The sequence below is a fragment of the Octopus sinensis genome, linkage group LG14, assembly GCF_006345805.1.
Source record: "Octopus sinensis linkage group LG14, ASM634580v1, whole genome shotgun sequence".
Lineage (NCBI taxonomy): Eukaryota > Metazoa > Mollusca > Cephalopoda > Octopoda > Octopodidae > Octopus > Octopus sinensis.
The window spans coordinates 7,246,573-7,259,072 of record NC_043010.1 but is presented as its reverse complement, the minus strand read 5'-3'; the positions used below and the strand labels follow the sequence as shown (position 1 = coordinate 7,259,072).

General features: G+C 31.8%; 1 protein-coding gene across 6 annotated transcripts in view; it reads left to right on the top strand.

The window, feature by feature from the left end:
- LOC115218743 (protocadherin beta-15-like) overlaps positions 1 to 12,500 on the top strand; it is a 319,818-nt gene that overhangs the window by 155,934 nt on the left and 151,384 nt on the right. Inside the window, exon 4 of one of the 6 annotated variants that reach the window (XR_005001782.1) lies at positions 86 to 187. The exons of the other annotated variants lie outside the window; for them this stretch is intronic. The gene's annotated coding sequence lies outside the window, so the exon portion shown is untranslated. The remainder of the gene's footprint in view (positions 1 to 85; positions 188 to 12,500) is intronic. 6 annotated transcript variants of the gene reach the window in all.

Here is a 12,500-nt window from a genome sequence, read left to right as displayed (position 1 = left end):
ATAAGCCAGTGTAAAATGATATTTTCTGAGCATTCATATTTTATGGCTTATAAGAATTTAATTAATCTACATTTATGAATTTCAGAATAAAGCAATAAAGAAAAGAAACTGAAATATGCCTCAATTTTCATTTTCTGATATTTATGGAAATCTTGGGAAAGTTGGAAAGCAATGTATTGTCTCTAGGGTGAATAAATTATTCGTTTTACATCCATTTTTCAGTCCTAGCATGGGTTAGATGGAAACTTATTATTGTGAAATCTTTTTACCATAAGAAATCTTCCCTGTTGCTTTCCCTCACCTGTTTTTCAAATCTGGAATTATTTATTCATTTATCTTCCGAAAACAATGAGCATTGGCATAATTTGTTAACAGGGTATGTCAAGAAAATGTCGCTGTTTTAGTCACATGAAGTGTAAACATTCACAAACATATTCATAGCAGGAGTGGCTGTGTGGTAAGTAGCTTGTTTACCAACCAGATGGTTCCGGGTTCAGTCCCACTGCATGGCACTTTGGGCAAGTGTCTTCTACTATAGCCTCATGTCGACCAAAGCCTTGCAATAACAGCTGTTAAATCCTTCTAAGTGTTTCGTGAACCATACACAGACATATAGTAAAAATAGACTTTTTTACAAAATTTATTGTAGTGAAAATCATCAGATGTCTTAACCAACTGATGTTACTTTAGATTATATTATCTCTTTTCTATCATATCCTTCCTTTTGGTTGCTCTTTTCTTTATTATTTATCTTTCATTTGATGGTTCTTATTTGATGTATCAAAATATATTTCCATACAAAAAGGATTCTCAGTGGACAGTAACTTCAAGGAACATAATCATTTCTTCATAGTATTTGGTGGGATTAGAAGTTTGAATGTGAAATTTAGGAATATGGTAAAGATGTATAGAAGCATAAAATACACATATTTGTGTTTTTTTCCCTCTCAGCTTTACTCGGCTAAGTCATCAGCTGATTTCCAACAGTTTAACTTTTAAACAGTTCAATAAAAATGTCACTTTTTATCAGGTGTGGGACGTGTTTTGGCATATTAAAATTTATAGGAGTATGAGTTTTTAAATTTTGCTTATTTGTGTGGCTAGTTATGAAAAATATTCATCTATATCCATAAATATGCGTGTGTGTGTACGTTAATGTAATTTATGCATGTCCACAAATTAGCACACATGTCGCTCCACTTTTAGCAGGACATTGGTCACGACCATGGCTGTGTTTTCGTCAACTTATTTTTCCTGAGGCACCTGCAGATAATGGTAAAAATCGATTTTCAACCATAACTGTTTCCAATTTCCACGTCGGCGAAATCCGTAAGTTTACTAACATGAGTTAAGCCCCCTGTCTATCAATGGTGAAAAATAAACAAAGGGTAAATTTTTAGATTAACACCTGCACGATTTTCACTAAGGGAAAAAAACTCGGATTTTTTGCACGTAATCAAGTATCCTGACCTCCTAATAGGCTGCAAATCTCTTATTTTCATTCGCAAAAAAAACATTTACCAATTTCAACGTGCTCAAATTTCACATTGGGTTGCTTAGTTTGGTTTGAAACAAAGCGCTTGATTAGCTTAATAATCCTAACTTAATCCCGGGCAATGCCAGGCTATATTGCTAGTAAACAATATAAAAATCCCACACATTTTAAATCACAGGAAGACATTCTAATAATAAAATGAGTTGTTTCCCCTGTATAACTTCAATGGAATTATGCAGTGATAAAATGTACGATGCAGTGAATGGCTTCTAATCATTGCACAAATGGATATTTTGAGACAGTATGCAGCAGCTAATCATTTGATAGTTAAATTGGGAGAGATTTCAAGAGTATGCAATAAAAAATATCTAACAATATAAATTATAATTAGAAATGTCTGAGATCTTGGATTAGATCTTATTATTTGTAGTATCTCAATGAATATATTTTTTTTCTAATCAAGCAATACTTTTGGAATTTATCTAGAACATTGACCTCACAATACTAAACATTTCGAAAGAGAATGTTATTGCTTTGGGTTTCAAAAATTACAACCAAGTCTGAAATATTACCATTGTCAATACTTTAAAGTTGCCAATAATAATGATCAGCCATTGTCTCTTCAAATGCCAAAATGGTTTTTATTGTTATATTGATTTCTTTTATTTTTGAGTATTTGTTATATTAATTGTAGTAAGTTGCAGATAAGAAACAATCTAATTTCTACACACAAAATTCATCTTTTACTAAGTAACATATTTTATTTTATGCCCTACTGGTCACATTAACTATGTTCAAGCATACCTCAATATATATTTTCCATCCACATGAGGATCCTTTGTTATGTTCCATAGCCTTTATGTTGTTTTGTCACAGTTGTGTACGTACAATCTCTGTGTATATAAATGCTTCTCTAAATCTACTGAACTAGCAAACTGTGAATGAGTATGTTTTGCAAAGAAGGTTTAACCCTTTCATTACTGTATTTATTTTGAGATGCTCTGTGTTTCTTTCAATTATTTTAAATATAACAAAGAATTTAGTAAAACAAATTAGGTTTCATTCAGTTAGTGTTAGGAACATAAATTGTGACTAAGATTTTATGGAGAGATTTTAATTCAAAATTTATGAAAAAAAGACATTTGTACTCAGAGCCAGAGCCGGTTTCAGCCAGGTTGGTAACAAAAGGTTTAATAAGACTGAATCATGTATGGAAGCATAACGCTGTCTACTAAAGATCAATCTATTTTTCCACTAACAACATTGCATATTTTCATTTCTAATTAATTATTATTCTAGTATGTGAAACAATTTTTAAAAAATGTTATGTTATCCTTGCTTTTTTTTGTTTAGTTATTGTTTAATGATGTTTACCTCCCATTGATATAAGTATTATAACATTATAATAGGAGCAGGAGTGGCTGTGTGGTAAGTAGCTTGCTAACCAACCACATGGTTCCGGGTTCAGTCCCACTGCGTGGCATCTTGGGCAAGTGTCTTCTGCTATAGCCCCGGGCCGATCAATGCCTTGTGAGTGGATTTGGTAGACGGAAACTGAAAGAAGCCTGTCATATATATGTATATATATATATATATGTGTGTGTGTATATGTTTGTGTGTGTGTGTTTGTCCCCCCAGCATTGCTTGACAACCGATGCTGGTGTGTTTACGTCCCTGTCACTTAGCAGTTCGGCAAAAGAGACCGATAGAATAAGTACTGGGCTTACAAAGAATAAGTCCCAGGGTCGATTTGCTGGACTAAAGGCGGTGCTCCAGCATGGCCGCAGTCAAATGACTGAAACAAGTAAAAGAGTAAAAGAGTATTAAATCTGTTAGCACTGACTTCACTGTTTATGTTACCTTACAGACATATAGTGTCGCAATTGTCATTCATCATCATTGAAAACAGGATACTGTCTTAATATGAGTTAGAATCTGTTTTGATCGCATACTTCTTGGACAACTATTAACAGAAAGAGCAGTAAAAAAATGTTGATACTAGATTACAGTTTCTGAAGGCAAATGATCCATAAGATACACTGAAGTGAAAATATAAAGATACAAAGTACAGTTCCTCTGATCATTAGCATTAGAATTACATTTGAAATGCTTGGTGCAATATGAAAGGAAAAGCATCCATGAACATTGATTTTTAGAAGTGTCAAAAGAAATAGCAAAAATAAATATTCACATGGAAAGGGGTTGCATAAATTATCTATGAAGATGATGCAAGCTTTGCTTACACCTTGCCAAGTATTATCAGAAATGGAAGGGCTCCCCACATATTGCGAGCACTTCAAAATTAGATTATTATGTTGAGTAATTAGGCAATAATAATGAAGCCATCTTTATTCTGAACTGATTTAATTTTCATCTGTCATATTTGATTTCCTTTGACATTACTGAATATTATTATTATCATTATTATTATTATTATTATTATTATTATTATTATTATTATTATTATTATTATTATCATTATTATTATTATTATTATTATTATTATTATTATTTTATTATTATCATTATCATTATCATGATTATTATTATTATTATATTATTATTATTATTATCATTATTATTATTATTATTAATTATTATTATTATTATTATTATATATTATTATTATTATTATTATTATCATGATTATTATCATTATTATTATTATTATTATTATTATTATCATTATCATTATCATCATCATTATTATTATTATTATATTATTATATTATTATTATTATCATGATTATTATTATTATTTATTATCATTATTATTATTATATTATTATTATTATCATTATTTTGGCATTACATCTTATTTATATATTTATTTATTTATTTGTTTTTAGATTTCTCGAAAGTAATTTGTTATCTTCCGCAACTTCTGTGGATCCCATTTCTCTTTTCCCTTTTAAATTAAACACTACTGTATTGTGTAACAAATAAATGATTGAATAAATGAATAAATAGATAAAACAGCCAAACACCCTCACAAGATTTCGTTCACACTTTGGTTATTGATCCTTTTAATAACTGAAGAGTTGCTAAGATTTCTTCCTCATCCAGAATAATTCTAATTTTTACTCAATCACATTAGTTATTGGGAATCAAAGCGTTTTCCAAGAATATTTTATGAGTTATTAGAATAAAGCAGAATATTGGTGATATGAACTTCATGGTGGAATGTTCTAATTTGATAAGAGCATACAGTGTAGCAATAGAATTTTCAATTTAATTTAATCTGTAATTTGATAGGCATTTTTAATCATCACAAAATTATCTGGATAAAAAATATATAAATGCCATTTTCATTAAATATGAAATATTCAGTAAAAGAAATTCCATGAGATGATCCATATGAGTTTAACATGATCTCAAGGGGATTATCAATTTCAGATTTCAAATATTTATGATTTTATTGAAGTTGTATTATTATTCTGGTAGGGTTCAAATACAAAAACACTTAGAAACAAAATTCATGGTTATAATACTCAAATGCTGGATTTCAGAGTTCTCTCCTTTATCCTTCCTTGATATGAATTATCATTAGCGCTCATAAATTTTCATACTGATTAACTAAAAGTTATTTTTAGCTCACCACATTAAGTGTGTCAACCCTTAATTATATATTCTTTACACAGAAAGCACTACTGGAAACATTTCCCATGTCATAGTTTTCCGATATTTATTCCAAAACATCTTATTTGTAAAGGAAAACATTTTTCTCAAAACTGTTATCTTAATTTTCCTTTCTATGTTTCGTTTTTGGATTTGGTTTTGCAAGATTCTTTATATGAGTTCGTGTGTTGAAGCATATTCTGTTGTGTCTGGGGAGAGTCATTTTCTTTTTGTGCCTTATAATATAACACACTCACCAGTAAAATTTCCACTTTTTTCTTATTTTTATTTTCCTAAAATTTTCGTTGCTTGCAACCTTTTCAATAGTCTTGACTCAAGACTATCGTAAAGGTTGCAAGAAGCAACGAAAATTTTAGGAAAAGGAAAATAAGAAAAAAGCGGAAATTTTACCTCAGTGAAATTTGAACTCAGAACATAGCGGCAAACGAAATATCGCTAAGCATTTCGCCCGGCATGCTAACGTTTCTGCCAGCTTGCCGCCTTTAGCTTTATACATACCATTGTATGTTGTTTACCTCATAAGAGTTTGGAAACTTTAAGAGACACTAACTTAATAGTTTTTAATTATGGAACTCTATGTAGATAAAAATATGGATATAACATTTTTTTTTTTATTTCATCTAGTTTCAGCTCACGAGCTGTGGCCATGCTGGGGCACTGCCATTTAAAAAATATGGAACGCTTCACAAATTTTTTTTTATTTCATCTAGTTTCAGCTCACGAGCTGTGGCCATGCTGGGGCACTGCCATTTAAAAAATATGGAACGCTTCACGAATTTTTTTTTTATTTCATCTAGTTTCAGCTCACAAGCTGTGGCCATGCTGGGGCACTGCCATTTAAAAAATATGGAACGCTTCACGAATTTTTTTTTTTATTTCATTTAGTTTCATCTCACGAGCTGTGGCCATGCTGGGGCACTGCCATTTGCGTGTCATCCTTGCTGTTTTACACGTAACATGTAAAAATTGGGTTTAAAAAACAAATTGGAAAGAAAAAGTTGAAGGTTGCCTATAAACAAATAATATGTTCATTGTGACATTAATTCAATCGACTACAAATGTCTCTAACAAATTTGTGGTCTTGAACTGATCTGAGATATTGCTGAGAGTTGATGTATTTGAGTTTACTCTCCTCAGACCTTTGCTCTTTGTGCCACTATGAGAACTTAGTGAGTGACTCCAAACAGAGTAAGCCTATGATACGCATTGTTCAAGATTTCGATAATGTGATTGCAAATTTTTAGAATGATAGTATATGAGGTGGTATCAGCAAGTTCCTGGACTCTCTCTCTTTACTCTTTTACTCTTTTACTTGTTTCAGTCATTTGACTGTGGCCATGCTGGAGCACCACCTTTTTAGTCGAGCAAATCGCCCCAGGACTTATTCTTTGTAAGCCTAGTACTTATTCTATCGGTCTATTTTGCTGAACCACTAAGTGACGGGGATGTAAACACACCAGCATCGGTTGTCAACCGATGTTGGGGGGACAAACACAGACACACAAACATATACACATACACATACATACATATATATACATATATACGACGGGTTTCTTTCAGTTTCCGTCTACCAAATCCACTCACAAGGCATTGGTCGGCCCGGGGCTATAGCAGAAGCCACTTGCCCAAATTGCCATGCAGTGGGACTGAACCCGGAACCATGTGGTTGGTAAGCAAGCTACTTACCACACAGCCACTCCTGCGGCTATATATATAAATATATATATATATGTATAATATGTTTAATAAAAAATAACTTAAATACCTAAGTTTTAACATCAGCTTCTTCAAAACAGTCACCTTGTACAGCAGTACACTGGTCTCAGTGTTCCTGCCATTTTTGGAATCTGGTCTGGACGTTGTTTACCATAAGCAGATTGAGGATCTTCTGCAATTCAATCGTGATCTTGACAACGGTTTTAAGACAGCAACCTTTGAGCTACACTTCCATCTGGGAAAAGAGATGGAAGTCTGGTGAATAGGGTGGGTGCAGAAGCAATACCATGTTGTTTTTGACGAGAAACTCATGAGCGAGGAAAGTTCAGTGACCTGGCGCATTGTCATCAAAGAGAATCCAATTCCTTGTGCCCCACAGATCCTATTGCTTTCACTGAATGTTCTCCTTCAAACACTTCAAAACGTTGTAATAGAACTCTTGTTTGAGGGTCTGGCCATGGGGGATGAATTCTCAATGCACAATACCATAGATGACAAAAAAAAAAAAACGATGGGCAAGCTCTTAAATGTAAAAGTACATTGCCAAAATATAAAATGACAATGCTTTTCTAAAATAAAACAGAAATTTAGCACTTATTTACCTGCATATTATTTTCAGATGTTACAAATTAAATAATATTTTACATTCAAGAATCTGATAAATTACATACACCAACTGAGGTGCAGTTTGGGTTCATATCCAAGAAAGGAACCATGAATGCATTCATGTGTATGTGTGTATGTATATATGTATGTATGTATACTCTGTAATGTGTGTATGTTTATATCAGCCTAGGTGATAACCAGTGCATTCATACACAAATTTTCCTCTGAATTCTTGTTTAAGTGTGTTGACTATCTTTATGAAATATAAAGAAATATTAGGTCAGCATTGGTCTATATCTCATGAAAATGATGAACTAAATATCAGACACATTACTGGATTGATATAATCAATTAAAAAACGCTCCTGGATAAAGGTTTCCCAGCATAATCTCACTCCATTCAGTGAAATCAGTAAGGAGAAAAATAAAATGGTCCATAAAAGTAGATCACAGCTTATTAGATAATTAAGGTGCAGATAATAAGGCAAGTTTAAGGGGATTTTTATGCTGTAAAACATTTACCATTTCTGTGGTTCTCCCCTTCCTTTGATGCCCTAACCATGGGCTTATTTTGCTTAATGATTAATCCAATGCTGATAAAAGTAGAGCCAAGTATTATAATAACCTTTCGTTAGGAATTTAGGAGTTTCTTGAAATTTGAAGGCATTGCAAAACTGATGAATGAGCTATGCTTTTACAGTAATTAAGAAGGAATTAAAATGCAGCAACATTTAACAATAAAGAACAAGTGTTTCCCTGCTCATGGTGGAAGAAACATTTGTGCCTAACACTCATAATTAGTTAAGCTTAAGCTTGAACTGTTCCAAATTAATCTGTGGAGCACTCAGTCATTGCAGCAATTGCAGTATGTTCACAGCATTATTTCTTATTTCTTTACTGCCCTCAAGGGGCTTCACACAGAGGGGACAAACAAGGACAGACAAATGGATTAAGTCGATTATATCGAACTCAGTGCATAACTGGTACTTATTTTATTGACCCCGAAAAGGATGAAAGGCAAAGTCGACCTCATTATTCGACCTCACAACATTATTTCTATAAAGGCAAAGTCGACCTCACAACATTATTTCTATAACTGCAAAGTCGACCTCACAACATTATTTCTATAAAGGCAAAGTCGACCTCACAATATTATTTCTATAAAGGCAAAGTCGACCTCACAATATTATTTTTATAAAGGCAAAGTCGACCTCACAATATTATTTTTATAAAGGCAAAGTCGACCTCACAATATTATTTCTATAAAGGCAAAGTCGACCTCACAATATTATTTTTATAAAGGCAAAGTCGACCTCACAACATTATTTCTGTAAAGGCAAAGTCGACCTCACAACATTATTTCTATAAAGGCAAAGTCGACCTCACAACATTATTTCTGTAAAGGCAAAGTCAACCTCACAACATTATTTCTATAAAGGCAAAGTCGACCTCACAACATTATTTCTGTAAAGGCAAAGTCGACCTCACAATATTATTTTTATAAAGGCAAAGTCGACCTCACAACATTATTTCTATAAAGGCAAAGTCGACCTCACAATATTATTTCTATAAAGGCAAAGTCGACCTCACACCATTATTTCTATAACTGCAAAGTCGACCTCACACCATTATTTCTATAACTGCAAAGTCGACCTCACAATATTATTTTTATAAAGGCAAAGTCGACCTCACAATATTATTTCTATAAAGGCAAAGTCGACCTCACAACATTATTTCTATAAAGGCAAAGTCGACCTCACAACATTATTTCTATAAAGGCAAAGTCGACCTCACAACATTATTTCTATAAAGGCAAAGTCGACCTCACAATATTATTTCTATAACAGAAGTAACTTAAAGGTCAAAAGTTTCATGTATTTTGATAAGTACCATGCATAAAGCTTTGAGTGTATGAAACTCATCTCTTGAAGCATTTTATAAACTTTTCATTGATTTTATATGTATATATGTGATTCCACTGCAAATCTTGTGCACCGAAAGCTTACACTGAATAAAGTCAACACGTTTATGCTTACACTTTTTATGCACATCAAACAAGACCATTTTCCTGAATATATTAGTGTCTTTCTTTCTTACTTATCTAAAAATTTAGTCCCAACCAAATTTATCTCGAGGCTACTCAATTCTGGGTGCAGCTTCCATATCTGGAATTTCCTCTCTAATTCTCCTGTAAATTCAGCTATGAGAACTAGGTCATCATCATCATCATCATCAACATCATCATTTAGCGTCCGCTTTCCATGCTAGCATGGGTTGGACGGTTCAATTGGGGTCTGTGAAGCCAGAAGGCTGCACCAGGCCCAGTCTGATCTGGCAGTGTTTCTACGGCTGGATGCCCTTCCTAACGCCAACCACTCCGTGAGTGTAGTGGGTGTTTTTTACGTGCCACCCGCATAGGTGCCAGACGGAGCTGGCAAACGGCCATGGACAGATGGTGCTTTTTATGTGCCACCGGCACAGGGGCCAGGCGAGGCTGGCAACGGCCACAATCGGATTTTCCTTTTTACATGCCACCGGCATGGTGGCCAGGCAAGGCTGGCAACGGCCACGAACGGATGGTGCTTTTTACATGCCACTGGCATGGAGGCCAGCCATCAGCATATAAAATTTGCCATGGATAGCCAGTATGAAACTACTCTGTGATGGCCTGCAGGTCTTTGAGGGATATGAGAGAGTTGAAGAATGGGGTGTGATGGACTCCTACTCTCACATCCAATTTGTCATTAACATCGCTGTTGACAATCACTTTGCTTACTGCATCTTTGTATAGCCCTCACAAACCATTAATCTACCCCTATTTTTCTTAATTACCACCAAACTGCTGAATGTGGTATCCTGTCAAACACATTCTTCTAATCAACAAATGTCAGGAATAATGGTTAATTTTTAGCCCAGTATTTCTCCAACAGCTGCCTCACAAGAGAGATTGCATTCATGGTTCCTTTCTTGGATATGAACCCAAACTGCACCTCAGTTGGTGTATGTTATTTATCAGATTCTTGAATGTAAAATATTATTTAATTTGTAACATCTGAAAATAATATGCAGGTAAATAAGTGCTAAATTTCTGTTTTATTTTAGAAAAGCATTGTCAAACAACGCATAACAATTTTATATTTTGGCAATGTACTTTTACAATCTGTTCAGTTGTTGTACAAATAAATCAAATAAATCTTTAGCTTCCATCCCATCACTACTGTCCTCATCAGCTGTGGCAGAAAATATTGGTGCTGTATATGTCTATTGATTTTGGATTATATGTTTAAAAAAAAAAAATTCAGGAACATAACCTTAAATGTTTCATTATATCATAGGTACTACTTTGGTGAAGCTTGGTCCAAAATTACTTACAAAGCTGAATTTATAGGAGAAAATACTGATTATTCCTCTTTGTCTGTGTGTTTGCGTGTGTGTGTGTGTGTGCATGTGCATGCATGCATGTGTGTGCATACATATGTGTATGTGTGTGTGTGTGTGTGTGTGTTTTGATACTTGAAAGGAACAGAGGGGAAATATCTTTAGTTTAGAACATGATAATATCTGCCATTAAAAAAAGAGTATGCTGTGAAAAAGATTTAGTGCAACATGTTTGCATGAGGTTCATTGGTTCCTGTGTAGTTATAATGATAGGCTGAATGACAATAAATCTATTCACTCCCTTGGATGCCAGCAGAGAAAGAATGGTTTCATGAAAGCACTGAAACAGCTTTGCACTTTCACATTGAGTTGGTTTGGCTTCATAATAGATTTTTTAGGATTTTCTTTAGAAGAAAGGTTCACTAACTATATTTCAAAACCTAAAATAAATTAATAAATAAATAAATAAATAATAATAATAATAATAATAATAATAATAATAATAATAATAATAACAATAATAATAATAGTAATAATAAAAATAGTAATAGTAATAATAATAATAATAGTAATAATAATAATAATAATATAATAATAATAATAATAATAATAGTAAAAATAATAATAATAATCATAGTAATAATATAATAATAATAGTAATAATGATAGTAAAAATAATAATAATAATAATAATAATAATAATAATAGTAATAATAATAGTAACAATAATAGTAATAATAATAATAATAATGATAATAATGATAGTAATAATAATAATAATAGAAATAATAGTAATAATAATAATAATAATAATAATAGTAATAATAATAATAATAATAACAGTAATAATAATAATAATAATAATAATAATAATAGTAATAATAATAGTAATAATAATAGTAATAATAATAATAGTAATAATAATAATGATAGTAATAATAACAATAATGATAGTAGTAGTAGTAGTAGTAGTAGTAGTAGTAGTAATTATTATAGTTTCAATAACAAATATGTAAAAACTAATAAAGAGATAAACAGTCATCAAAAATTTATTATACCGCTGGCCATAATACAAATGAAAGTATTGTATAAAAATTACAGTTACATATTTCATATGGAGGTATTTAATATTTTTATAGATGTATGATCTGGATAATTATATATACAAATACTTGTTGAATAATTCTAAAACAAATATTTTATTTTCTTCAAACCTGTAACATAAAGCGTTTGTTTCAAACATGTGTAGCAACATCAAAGGCTGCATAATTTTTTTTTATTTTTATTTTTTTTTTGCATTCTTTTAGACCAAACAGCAATAGGCTTGTCCATAACATTACCAGTAATATTTATTGAATGCTTTCGACATCAATAATAAATAAAAAGACATTTTGTTGCAAACATAGATTTAACTTTGTGAGAAAAACAAATTTCGTGATTGTTAGTAATAAAGAAATTTTAAGCTATTTATCTTAACTATTTTATATTTATTTTTTTTTTATATAAATTCTGTCTGTTGGTCTCCATAGCTAGAAACTTGACACACTAATAATTTACTTCTATACTGATATTATTTTGGACATGATGATAAAATAAATTATAATTTTTCCTTTAGACATAGATATAATTTCTTTATAGCTGATGTCAGTAATTTTCTATAAAGC